Source organism: Papaver somniferum, chromosome 8 (genome assembly GCF_003573695.1).
Source record: "Papaver somniferum cultivar HN1 chromosome 8, ASM357369v1, whole genome shotgun sequence".
Lineage (NCBI taxonomy): Eukaryota > Viridiplantae > Streptophyta > Magnoliopsida > Ranunculales > Papaveraceae > Papaver > Papaver somniferum.
Genome location: NC_039365.1, coordinates 151,983,295 through 151,997,762, shown reverse-complemented (window position 1 = coordinate 151,997,762; position 14,468 = coordinate 151,983,295). Strand labels below are relative to the sequence as shown.

Here is a 14,468-nt window from a genome sequence, read left to right as displayed (position 1 = left end):
CTGGTGGAAGTGGTGGTGGTGGTGACAGTCGGAAGATGAAATTGAAAGGAGGTGGAGGAGAGTGGTGGTGGTGTTGGTGACAGTCGGAAGATGAAATGAGGTGGCGGTGGTGGTGACAGTAGAAGATGAAAACTGGGTTTGATTTGATTTGATTTGATTTGATTTTAGAAATGGTGGTTCAGGAATATGTACCTACCCCTCGTTTTGGTGGAATTCACTTCAAAAACACGGAGGGGCAATCCCGTCCAATGAAAAAGTAACGAAAATTCTTAAGGACACCAAAAAAAAAAACCGTTTTGCTTTATATTATAGATAGTGGATTGCCCGTGTCATAATGGCACGGGGATTATGGTGACAGCGACAGAAATTTGTTGTGTCAATAGAAGGGAGATGCCATTGTATTTTCATATTTGGTATTTAGTTGGGAGATAAAATATTTATGACATTCATCCTCTATTTTCTATCCTCCCTCTTTATTTGTGTTTATCATTATGGAGTATCAATCATCATTTCTGTTTGGACATATATGTACATGGCCGTTCTGTCCTGTAACTCTTGCTTGCATAATGGTAGGAACTTTGTAAATAGGAAAAACTAATGAATGGTGCTCAAATCTTGATGTAAACTGGTAAATGATGTATTTTATTAATTTATATTACATTAGTTTTGTTTTCCAACATTTAGTATAGTAGCCATAATCAGGCTTGAAAATTGAAAAGGACTTTTGCACATGGAAGGGTCTAGAAGAAAAAATACTCACTCAGGTAACCAAGTCCAACAATTTCGCACGACAGGTTAATAGAAATTGAGTGGTGACGGCAATTGAACTTGAACTTCAGCGTTAAAGACTGTCTCAGCTGTCAGCTGCCAACATTTCAGCTCAGAAGTTGTTCGTGTACCCACTCGTACTTCAGCCTCAGTACCCAAGGTCTCATTAAAGCAAATTTTAGTCAGCAGTGATATAAGGGCACTGATAAAACACTATAAAGAAGTATCCATACGATAAAATTTCTCTTCTTTTGAAGAATATACTTGCTAGGTGCAGAAAATGCATGGAAGTCAAGGATTCTATCAACGAAAATCACAATTTGCTATATAAAAAGAACTGACCTTTGACTTAAGCTCCTGCACTTCATCTATCAAAGGAAACTACAGGATGCCGGCTGAAAGAAGCAAAAGAAAAATCTGATTATACAAAGTAGTAATTTTAGTCTTCTCTCCGAACCCAGGAAATAGAGCATAATGCAAATAAATAAAAAAGAAAAATCCAAATGTATAGGAAGCCATAGTAAATGCTCTATCAATTGTAACATTATTGCAATTACTTTTATATCATGGATGCGAGGAACAACAAACTAACATGGAGGTTGATAACAGGAACATCATTCCGCTCTAGCACTGTTATAGCTAGAGTACTCAAGGATAATGAATGAACGACACATGATTACAACAGATATCGGTAAGTTAGTTTAAGTTATATTCTAACCAAATGATAACATATTACAACCTGTTGAGTGCAATGTCTAACAGGTTGCAATATTTTAGTCACTAATGCCACATATCTGACACACCTACAGAGAAACATGAAAACAGAATCCATGGTTCAAGCAGAATTGTATGATATATATCTCAACTAATTCCATTATCATAAAGCAGTACTGTCTCATGTCTCAACTAATCCATTATTGTAATTATACTTTTATATCAAAAGACTTACCACTACTTGGTCCCTCTCTGTGCTCATTATTAGTTGCATCACCCTTTATTGTTCTTCGCATTTAAGCTCTACGCCGTTGTTCAAGGATCCGCTGTTTGTCACTTTCACTCATTACGCTTCGTCTTTCTTTCATTGCAATACGGCGTTTGTCTAACTAAAGTGCTCTCTGTAGCAGCTGAATTCCCGAACTTCGCCGAAGAATGAAACTTGGTTCTGCGTTATGCTCCCCAGCTGATACTGAAACTTGTCTACTTGCTGCATATGTAAAAAAAAATCTATGTATAAGCTTCTGTTCTCAGGTCCTTACTTATGCTTCGTCGATAACATTCTTGATCACACCTATATGTGTCAAGTTAAAAGGATAGTGTTCCTCGATGAACGAATCATTCCCATACTAAATCCTCTTAACGCGAGTGCTGAGGTCAGTCAAAGTATAATATAACAAACGATAAGAGGACATAGAATGAAAGTGCTAACACAAACCTTCGTTGTCCTGTTCATTATCATGTGAATCTAGACGTAGAACATGAGCTTTTGGCAGTTTCTGTCGAATAACAACCTTTCATGGCATCTGCCTGTGGAACAGACTGAACATCAATTGACATCCAAATGAGCCTTGAATAGACACTGCGTTGATACTCCAACCTCTGTGGCATTTACACAAACATGTAATGATCACAAACTTAATCTTTCTATGTTACAACTAAGAATGAAATTCAATGCATACCCAACTGAAATTTAACTATTCGGTATTTATTTTGATTTTGGGTATTTCCAAATAGATTCCAAAAAATTGAGTTGTTTACTGATTTTGAAAAATGATTTTATTCCCGACCCTGGGTATTTCCACAAACAACTGTTCATGTAGCATACTTCTTTCTCATTATGTTCCTTACAACATGAGAACATTAACTTAAACTGCAACACCGACAAATTGAATGGATAAATATTCTTCAGTCCATGATATTCAAATCAAGCCAACTACAAAAAATTCAAGTACAAAACTAAAAGAGTTTCAAATATAACCTGAGCACCATCAGGAAGGTTTCCTTAAATCCCCACCTCCCAAGTGCACCCAATATATCATCTAATTATTACAATTAAGATCACCAAAACCAACGGGTAAAGTTCACAAAGTTAAACTGACAAATTTAACTAAATTCATAGGATAAGAAGTAAAATATAAAACTAAAAAAACATATAAAAGTGTCGAAATATCGTGTCATGTTACAGTTGAGATATGAATAACCTACTTATATATAGAGACGTCGCAACACCAAATACATTAAAGAATACAGCAGAATTCTTCTGTGATGTAGAAAACAGCTCATTTCAGCTTCAGCACAAAAGCAAAACCCTTTCAACTTTACATGAACTATTATTATTGTGCTAAGAGATGATGGAACTCTTGTACTTGTCTACATCTTTAACATTCCAACACTTCCATATATAGTTAATCCCTAATTACATAAATCCATACTACAATTAAGAGATGTACCGCCAAAGTTATACATCTAATTAATTCTAGATTCTGGAACGATTAATCTACAGATCAGTCCCTGAAAGTAAATTATATTATAGAAATACAACATTAATGCTCATAGTCGAGAAACATAATTCAGAAACTTGGATACTCAAAAACATTGCTAGTAGATGCGTTTCAGTTAGATATTGGATACAGAAGATATTCAGTTATTATGGGCTTGGCAGATATTCATTTCAAACATTATAAAAACACAAATTCAAATTTTCATCTTTATCATGAGCAAGTTAAAACATGGATTAATTAAACTCTAGAACTTGAGATACATCAATAAGCCTCGAACTTGGAGATGGATGAGAACTCGCTAAATCTATTCACAATATAAGTCAATCCGACCATATAATCCTAATGTTGACAAACGTTACCGGAAGTGAAGAAGATGAGAGTAATAACCAAACCAATCTGGAAGTATTTGTTGAGGATACTTCACCCAATTCTGAAGTGATTTAATCTTTTCACACAATTTCCAATTTAGGGTTACAGTTTCTGAAGTGAGTCAATCAAATCAAAACTCTGAACCGTAAAATCTAAACTAAGTAAAAATTATTCGAAGTTTACACTGAGAAATTGATGAGGATCAAGAGTGATTTTGAAGTTGGTAGTAGTGGCGATGGTAGTGGTTCAATCGATGGAGAACCGGGGTAGAAGGAAGAAGAAGAAATTGGTAGTGATGGTGAAGATAGAAAGTGAAGTGAAGATAGTGTTAATTGACCTGTTGGTTTCTGTGGTGGTGGGTGGTGTCGAATGTTGGTAGTGGTGGTGTGGAAGGTTGAAGGAGGTGTCGAATCGAGATTCAGAATGAGAATGAAACTGGATTTTCTTTCTCAGATCTATTATCCGACCTTTTTACAAATTTAGCCTCATGTTTTTGTATTATTACAATTACCCAGGAAGGAAACTCAAAAACACGGAGGGGCAATTTGGTCATGTTTTACCTCCTTACTCGTTTTTGCCTCTGCGTTTGTAGACATTTACGTCAGTATTAGGGTAGAAAAATATCATTGAGGGGCAACTTAGTCCTTTCATCGTTGAACCAAAAAAATTTGGGACACCAAACAAATTATTTTGTTTTATATTATATTATAGACTAGTGGATTGCCCGTGCCATAATGGCACGGGGCGGAAAGGGGGCTGGTGCTATGGCCTATGGCTTAGCATTCGTTGGTGTATTAGGTCGATATTTAATCAAATTGTGCTTAAAAACAATTTGTCGGTTAAATATATTACTATTACAATCAGATAAAAATGTCGACCCCACTTCACCATTTTGAACATTGTTCGAGTAAGCAAATATTTCAGACCAATAGAAAAAGAAAAAAAAAACAAATAGTGAAATCCAAAAGGAAATACAACCAAATGAAAATTAGAAGTGGGACGACTGTAAATCCTCTACCTTTTAGAAGGAAATCAAATAAACAACAATTTAAATCTAAACCCTCCATGTAATTCCAAAACTCGTCTCTCTTGAAGTGGCGACCTGTAATAGGTAAGCTAACGCCTTCGGCTGCTGATACTTCATCTAGTCTCTTAACTGTTAAAGCCTTTGAAGCCACAATATATTCTAAAACTCCACCCCACCCTAGTGACATTTAGTCATAGATATGTTAAGAGTTTCAAATCCAAAAATCAAGAATTAGATGGGACAAAAGCATATATTATTACACAGTATCGGAGGAATATCATACCTCTCAATCACACTTATATGGATCAACTTGAGGATATATGCCAACTCGGGAGGGCATATAAGTTAGGAGGATGGCGTTTCTCATGGAACGAATCATTCCCGTAACAATCTTCCCATATTAAAACCTCTTAACGCGAGAGCAGATGTCAGTCAAAGTATAATATAACATAACCACCACAACATTTGAACGATAAGAGGAAATAGAGCAAAACTGTGAAAAAAACCCTACATTGCCATGTTCATCTACTTCTATACCATCTACATCTAGACATAGAACATGAGCTTTCGGTTGTTTTTTTCTAATAACAACCTCTCCTGGCATCTGCCAAAAGAACAAACTAAACATCAACTGACAACCAAATAAGCTTTGGATAAAAACTGTGCTGATATATACAAACCTCTGTGGCCTTTACACAAACAGGTAAATGTTCACAAACTAATCTTTCTATACTACAACTAAAAATGAAATAAAACTCATACCCAACTGAAGTTCAACTCTTCAATTCATAATTGTTACAGTGGTATCTACTGAAACTTACATAGGCTATGATAAATATATACAAACTCTAAATTGTAAAATTCAAACGAAACAAAGCCTGGACTGAACTTTGATAAATAAAAAGTATCTATTTTGATCTTTGATTGTTTACTGATTTTGGATAATGAGTTTCTTACCAATCCTGGGTATTTCCACAAACAGCTGTTCATGTAGCTTACTTATTTCTCATTATGTTTCTTACAGTATGAACACATTAACTTAACCTGCAACACAAACAAATTGAATGGATGCACATTTGTTCAGCCCGTGATATTCAAATCAAGCCAGCATGAACAATACAAAACTAAAAGAGCCAAATATAACCTGAGCATCACCAGGAAGTTCTCTTTAAATCTCCAACTCTAAAGTGCACCCAATATATCATCTAATTATTATAATTGAGATCATTAAAACACAAGCAGATAAAGCAAAAGTTAATTAATCTACAGATTTGTACTTAGAAATACATGATTTCTAACTCACCTTCGCAGGGATAAGATCAGATGGTTTAAGTGGTATAGAGTCTAGACCTAACCCCAATCGACCCATTCAAATTAAGAGCAATAAAAGAATAATAGGTGGGTATTTAATTTAGGGCATGAAATTGAAGAATAATATCGAATTTGGGAAAATAGAAGCAAAAATGTAAAAATCAATGGGAGGAAAATCGCAGGATAGTTGGGAAGAACTGTTGTTAGAGCTAGATTAGGGCATAAAATTGAAGAAAAAAAAATTCAATCCACACCCAAATTTCAACAAATTCAATCCACACCAAATCCTGTGATAGAAAAATACAAACAGTTAATTTAGGGTGTAGAAGGCGGAGAACGATGTTGTTGTTGGTGGTGGTTCCATCGATTAGGCGTTTACAAAAAATACAAACAGTTAATCAAGCGTTACCTGAAGTGAAGAAGATGAGTTTAATAACCAAAACAATCTGGAAGTATTTGTGGAGATACTTCTGAAGTGATTTAATCTAATCACCTAATTCCAATTTAGGGTTACAGTTTCTGAAGTGATTTAATCAAATCAAAACTATGAACCTAAATCCGAAATGAAGTACAGATTATTAGAAGTTTAAGGTAGGGAAATTGGGGAAATTGATTAGGATGAATATGGATTTTGATTTCGGTGATGAAGAAAGGAACGGAGAGAGGAGGCGATTACTGGTGCTGCTCGATTTTCTTTGAGTAAGAATGGGAGAGAAAATTATTTGTCCCTGGATTTGGTGAAATTTACGATAAAAACTGAAGAAAACTCAAAAACACGGAGGGACAATCGCGTCATTAGTTTTAGCTCATTAGTCCATGTTGCCCTTATATCTGTAAATATTTACGTTATTTTCAAGCAGGAAAAAATTCATGTAGGGGGCCATTTCGTTCTTTCATCGTTGAACCAAAAATGTTTGGGACACCAACCAAATCATTTTGTGTTATATTATAGATTTGCCCCTTAGTTTTCTATCATTTACGCCAGCTTGAGTGCAGGAAAAAATCATTGCGGGGTAAGCTTGACATTTCATAGTTGAAGGAAAATTGTTTGGGACACCAAACAAATCATTTTGCTTTATATTATAGAAATGTTATTCTTGTGTTTCTATAGGATATGTCAGTTTGCAGGTTCCAGGTTTATTGGTTTTTACAAGAAACAAACTTATGTAAATGGTGTCTACTCCAATTATTGATTCCATTTTTTTGGATCAACTTCCATTGTTGATCCCACATAATAGGATCAACTTCAATTGTTGATCCCACTTAAAGGGATCAACTTTGGTTGTTGATACTATAATCTTGAGACATTGTTCCTGGATTCCACCTTTTTTGGTCAACTTCCATTGATGATCCCACATAATGGGATCAACATCCATTGTTGATCCCACTTAATGGGATCAACATCCATTGTTGATGCTCAAAAAAAAAAATTGCATGGTTGTATTTGTATACATAAGTTAACTCCTTTAGCTACACCTGTAATCTTCAATAACAATCATTCACTTCATAAGAAACCAATATCAATAATACAATTGTTGATCCCACTTAAAGGGATCAACTTTGGTTGTTGACACTATAATCTTGAGACATTTTTCCTGGGTTCCACCTTTTTTGGTCAACTTCCATTGTTGATACTCAAAAAAAAATGCATGGTTGTATCTGTATACATAAGTTAACTCCTTTAGCTATACCTGACATTTTCAATGTTAATATTCATTCACTTCATAAGAAACCAATACCAATATTACAATCATTTATAATAGATAGCAATAAAAAGTAAGTTTTTTTTTTTTGGTAAACCAATAAATCGTAAAAAATCATTACTAACAAAGCAAATAAATTGTCCATACCATAAACAAAACCATTTCTAACAAAGAAATTAAATTGTTCAGGCCATAGGCAGACTTATATTTACTTACTAAGACATTTTTCGAACGACACTAAGATTCTCTTTTCAAACCATGAAGAGACTATGTTAGCTAGCACTTACAGACCTACATTAGTAACTGAATTGTTCATCTGCGTCTTGTAATTGGATTATTTCTTGATTAGAGTAAGTAACTAAATTAAGAAGTTGTTCCGGTTTCCATGCACCCAATTCTTTATCTTTTTTAATCTCTTGAGGGACATCTTCTTCTTGATGCTTCTTTGTTGTCCTTGGTGATCTCCTCAACATTATATTTTCTCAACCTGAGTTCAACAACAATTTTAGTGAGCATTCATATTTTCAGATTAGCAAGTAATTTTTTGTATCAACTTAGGTTGTTGATCCCACTTATTTTGGGTCTAACATTTCAGTTTTATGGGATCAACTATTGTTGTTGATCCCATAAATTGGATCAACTTCTATTGTTGATCCCATCTATTGTGGTCAACTTTGGTTGCTGATATTATTTACGGGAAAACATGTCCCTGAATCTCAGTTTTTTGGGATCAACTTCTATTGTTGACCCCATATATTGGGTCAAATTTGGTTGTTGACACCATTTACTGGGAAAACATGTCCCTGAATTCAGTTTTCTGGTACCAACTTCTATTTTTGTTTGATCACATCCATTTGCATGCATACAATGTCTAATTTTCATTCGTAAATTCATTTATTTACAATCAAAATCAAAGGCATTCATTCATTAACCTGAATATCCAGGTTCATAACTAGGAAGTAGTTCTATCTACTTGATTTGACTAAATCACACACTCAACTTGTACATTTGTGATTCTGAACATTTTCGGAACTGCATTCACAGGATAATGTCTACAAGTAAAGCTTGTTTTCCTCAACAAACAGTTTACTCGCATACAAGGTAGGCAAATACATTCTGTTCCAAATGAGTTTCACAAAGAACCATTCTTAAGATTGTTAGAAAAATCAAAAGTTAAACTGAACCACCAACAAATTGCGTTCCATACGATACATTAGATACTAATACCAAGTATGGAAAGAACACTGTCAGATGTATTTTTCATCAAATAACATTTGGATTCATTCAACAACAACAAATATGTAAGTACCAATGTGAAGTTGTCTCATGCCTTAACTTTTGTTCAACCATCTATCATCTGAAATTCAACCTAAATGTTATTTTCAACATCATCTATTATCTGAAATTCAACCACAGAGAGACTACTTTCAGAATCGTATATCATTTAAACAAAACTTGTAGCAAATCTAAACAAATACCTCCAAAATCGAGTCATTAAACAAAACTTTTATCGGATATTAGCAAATTAATTATGCATCTGTATTTGTTACACTAAATCAGTTCGATAATTAACATGCATCACTTTCAGATCATAGATCTATTTGTTACACTAAATCAGAAATCAAAATCAAACTAGTTTTTAAACAAAATTAGTAAATCGATTATGAAGATAACAGTAAATGGAAGAGGAAATCCATGTTTTACCTTTTTAATCTTCAAATCATTCAAATCTCAGTAAACTTTAATTGATTTCTGTGAAACCTAATTTTGATGATTTCGGTGACGCTTTCTGATTTTCTTCGATTCAAAAGATTTTAACATTATGATTTTTATTAAATTTGCTTCTCTTTTTTAGATCGACGATTTCAGATCGTGGTCTTTCAGAGCAGTGGGGAGAAGAAACTAGAAGAGAGAGAAAGAACAAAATGCCAAAATGAAATTAGTATGTCTGTAACGTTATAATGGGTAATATATATAGGGGTAGTAATATAATGTAACATTTCGGGTTTTTGGCTTCTAGAAAGAGGAAGGGTATAATTATTTCGTGAAAGGGTATATTTGTAGGGTGTCAAAAGTAAGGGTATATAATTAATGTACCCATTAGAGAAAGCTCAGTACTCATAAATCCTCTTTCAACAAATTCCTCTTCACCTTCATCTCCTTATTCTTCCTCCTCATTTAAGTTCTCATCTTCTTCAACTAGAACAATAGTCTTCGTCGTCGTCCTCACTTTCTGAGACTGGTTATTTTACTTTCGCTTCTTCGTTTCAAGGTTGATCTTTTTGTCTGAACTACCCGTTGTTTGAGTGACTGAGTCTGATTTATGGTTGTTCTAAATTTATCTAACCAGAACCTAAGATTCCCATTTCCCACTAGGTCAGCAGGATATCGGTCAAATCCTCAGAAAATGTCCCGAAGTGCTACCCTTCCCCGTTGGTTTCCCCATGAGGTGTCAAGTCTTCACCCCTCGATCCCCTGGATTGGAGTTACCAGGGGGCTCTTTTGTGTGGTAGTAGGCCACTATCCTTATGACACATCATGGTGGAAGATTTAGGTGGACATGAATGGAGGATAACTATCATTTTCGGAAAATGTCATAGTCATATGAGTCATTTAGGGCACCATGTTTGCCTATAGTCTTTTATTAATTGGTGTTGTGATAGCTAATGATTGATAGGGTAATTTCCCACCGCTCAGTAAGTGATAGGCGTGCACTATCTGACCGTTGGTGTTAGGTTTAATCATTATTATTTAATGGGTAAAAACCTTCCTCCTCCTCCAGCTAATGAGAATTATTGATAAGTTTAGTTTAAGGCTGCGTTCAATATGAACCAGAGTTATGATTCCAACCTCTTGATCTCCAAATTGTACCAAGTATTGTACATTTTGCATCAGAGCCAACCTATTTTTTCTGATGGGAGTTTCCGACGCAAAAACAGTGAAGGATGTTTTAGAAATCTTCCAACGAAATCAACTTAGCTCAGATGAACGTTTTACTACTATAGAAGAAAAGTTGCTGCTACAACAACAACAACAAACCGAACCGGATCTAGCTACGATTAACAAGATATTTGACGGGTTACTCACTAGATTACCTTCTCCGACCCAACAATCTACACATCGATGATTCTGGTGGTGTTCATCACAACAACACTCCAGTTTTTGGCTTCTACATACACAATGGGTTTCATCAGTACTACAATCGCGTACCAAAACTTGATTTCACACGATTCTAGGGTGACAATCCTCGTGGTTGGATCCAAAAATGTGACATATATTTTTTTTCTCCGCAACATTGATGAGTCTCGTCGAGTGGACATAGCAGCCATTTACCTTGATAATAAGGCTGATAAATGGTTTCTCAATTTTCAGGTTGGTAGATATTGTAAGACTTGGTATGATTTTGCTAAAGTTATCTGTGCTAGATTTGAAAACCCTGTCGAGGAAAATTTTATTAGCAGTTTTAATAAGCTTATACAACTTAATTTCGTAGAAGATATTTTGAAGATTTTGAGGCTCTTAAAGCCCTCATGCTAGCTAACAAATCCTTCTTTCAGTGAACATTATTTTATCATGAACTTTATTAGTGGCCTAAAGGAAGAGTTATGAAATTTGGTTGTTATGTTTTACCCAGAACACTTACTCAAGCCTTTTCATTAGCCAGGATGGAAGAACATAAATGTCACTCTACTTCTTCCAAAGTTTTTAAGCCAACTACCGGCTCCTTCACTTCATCTCGTGCAATTTCCAACACCACTTTTCCTCCAAAACCAATCAATACTTCATACGATGCTTCTAAATCAGCACCTATCACACGAAAGGCTTATTCTCCTACTCATCCCCCCCTATCAACCAATCTCATTATCAAAAAAACTGACACAAGAACAAACGCGCATTTGCGGAGATAAATGCATTTGTTATAATTGTGATGAAGTGTTTACTCATTGTAGGCAACAATTATTTATGATAAAAACAGAGAATTCTGACAATCAAGACATGGAACCAGAGGAGGAGATCTTTGAAAAGGCTGTAGAGTCATCAATTGAATCTGGCATGGAGATTTCTCTTAATGCACTAACTGGTACTGTCACATGTGATATTATAAGAATCCCTGGTCTTCTTAAGAAATGGTCTATTTCCATTCTTTTTGACACGATAGCACTACTAGTTTCATTGATTGTGCCTTGGCTACTAAGCTCAAATGCAAAGTTGAACAAACTGCTCACATGTTGGTTACAATTGTCAATGGTGACAAGACAGTGAGTACTGGTATTTGTTCATAGCTTTCTTGGAGTATGTAGGGTTATCAATTCACTGAAGATCTGAGATTACTTCCACTGGGAGGTTGTGATATTGTATTAGTAGATAATTGGCTTAAGAAGCTAGGTGATATCGTGTTTAACTTCTCTAAACTCAGTATTTCTTTTCTTCACAAGGGTCAACAAATCACCTTTCAGGGAACTACAACTACACCTTCCTTACTCATGATGAATTGTTCAGTTGTCAAAAGATTTCTTACTAAAACTACTCATGGCCTTATTAGTCACTTATTTTTTAGTACTTCTTCCACTTCACCCCATATAATACCTCCTCCATTACTCCCCCTTTTGGCTGAACATCAAGATATTTTTGCTGAACCCAATTCCTTACCACCTCACAGAACATTATACCATTTCATTCCATTAAAACCAGACTCTCAACCTCCTAATCAAAGACCATGTAGGTGTCCCCGCATTCAAAAAGGAGTAGTGGAGCAACTTGTGAAGGAAATTCTCTCATCTAGTATAATTCAACACAACCACAAACCTTTTGCATCTCCCGTTCTTCTAGTGAAAAATAAAGATAATACTTGGAGATTTTTTGTTGATTACAGAAAGCTCAATAGTATTATTATTAAAGACAAGTTTCTTATTCCAATTGTGGTTGAGTTATCAGATGAGTTAAAGGGGTTCACAGTACTTTCGAAGATTTATTTAAGGGAAGGATATCATCAGATATTATTAAACCCTGTGGATATTTACAAAACTGCTTTTGGAATCCATCATGGGCATTATGAATTCAAAGTAATGCCGTTTGGCCTTAATAATGCTCTTGTCACCTTTCAGGAACTTATGAATGTTATATTTTCTCTTTATTCGAGAAAGTTTGTTTTGGTTTTCTTTGATGACATTCTCATTTACAATACCTCCATGTCTGAACATCTAGAGCACTTGAAGATCATCATTTCTCTGCTCAGGCAACACCGTCTCTTTGCTAAGATATCGAAGTGTTGTTTTGGACAATCATTACTGGATTACTTAGGACACATTATCACTGCTGAAGGGGTTTGTGAAAAGACGAGTCTACCCAAATATACCTCAATCTAAAACTTTTCCTACATATAAGTTCTTTCTCCGAAAGTGATTGTCTACGGACTGAGTCGAGACAATACAACTAATCGGTTAACACTTCGTGTGATCGTCTATGGATACGAGATCGAGACAATACAACAACAAAGTATGTTTACTTGATAAAAAGGTTCGGACTTAACCAAACACAATAGGATTCACTTATCAAGTAAATAGGAATTAACGTTTGTGTGATTTACTTTAATTATAATAAAACAATTATAATGCTGAAAATAAAAGTAAATGATACAGCAAGATTCTGTTAACGAGGAAACCGCAAATGCAGAAAAACCCCGGTACCTTGTCCACAATTGCATACTCTCAGGATTAAGCTGCTACAAAAAATTACACCTAACTTCGTATAGTTGAGACCACGCAACTAAACCTATAATTCACCTAGTTCTGTCTGCATTACCACGCCTCCAACTTATAAATAAGTCACGTACTTGGAACAATTCCTTTGGTTCGTATTCCAAACAGTAAAGGAACAACAAATCTGTTTGGTATCAACTCTCTTCAACCAAGTGATATGAGTCGAACAAAGGCTCTTCTGTTTATCTTAACATAAACTCCTTCGTCAGGTCCTTAGATCTATCTTATGTTCAATTACCAAAGTAATCATTAAGATTTTGCGATAAACACTCTTAATCCAAAGAATTGTGTTGATGTCGATCTACTCAATTAATCAATCCAATTCTATCACAAGGATAAAACCGGTTATTAATTGGATCCACTTTTTACCGAAACAAGTATTGTGCACACCAAAGATTATGAACCCACAAATCAGAAATCTTCAATATCTTCTTCGTCTTAAAATCTTCTTAGATCTTCAATAAGCACCTACACACAATCACTTGAATCTCTTATGATCAATCACGCACAGAACTGGGTCTGTTAACAATGGATAATCACAAGATCGTCTTTAGAACTACAAACAGTCTAAAGAACCCCTGTCGAAACTCTAAACTAGTTTGAATGAATTTTATATCAGAAGAGAAGATCCTCAAGGATAAACAAACTAGGTGCAATCAAAGTTCAACCACCGTTAGTCAATCAAATCAATGAAAACAAAAGACAAACCGCAATTATCTAGCTTCCCACCAACGATACTAATAGATCTTCTCAATCCCAAAGAAGACTTTAAAACGAGCGGCCGCAAGAGATTTCGCCTAATTAGGTTACTCTCCTCCCTGAATAGGCGGCTTCACCAGTAGCAGCACAACAAGAGGTAGTTTGCTGTTACGAAGGATTAGTTTGCTAGAAATGCAAACTTCGGTATTTATAGACTAGGAAGTTTGGACACCAAGGAATTTCAAAAACCGAAAATATTCTCAAGATATTCATTAAAGCACAAATTCGGTTTCTATAATTCCTGGAAATGCTCTGTCCAAAAATAATGATCGAA

General features: G+C 35.1%; 2 long non-coding RNA genes across 10 annotated transcripts; both read right to left on the bottom strand.

Moving 5' to 3' along the window:
- Positions 1-615: 615 nt before the first annotated feature.
- Positions 616-4,060, bottom strand: LOC113303532. Of its 5 annotated transcripts, none has more exons than XR_003337567.1 (4): positions 2,201-4,060; positions 1,718-1,972; positions 1,111-1,163; positions 616-930 (listed from the first exon to the last, which is right to left on the bottom strand). It is a non-coding gene; the product is annotated as an uncharacterized LOC113303532 (long non-coding RNA). The 5 variants fall into 5 exon arrangements; XR_003337569.1 differs by having other exon boundaries at positions 616-1,163; positions 2,201-2,364; positions 2,445-4,060; XR_003337568.1 differs by having other exon boundaries at positions 616-1,163; positions 2,201-2,635; positions 2,744-4,060.
- A 396-nt stretch (positions 4,061-4,456) lies between these two features.
- LOC113303529 lies at positions 4,457-6,654 on the bottom strand. Of its 5 annotated transcripts, XR_003337552.1 has the most exons (5): positions 5,966-6,654; positions 5,807-5,867; positions 5,620-5,706; positions 4,946-5,071; positions 4,457-4,839 (listed from the first exon to the last, which is right to left on the bottom strand). It is a non-coding gene; the product is annotated as an uncharacterized LOC113303529 (long non-coding RNA). The 5 variants fall into 5 exon arrangements; XR_003337550.1 differs by having other exon boundaries at positions 4,946-5,706; XR_003337551.1 differs by having other exon boundaries at positions 4,946-5,706; positions 5,807-6,260; positions 6,383-6,654.
- Positions 6,655-14,468: the final 7,814 nt, after the last annotated feature.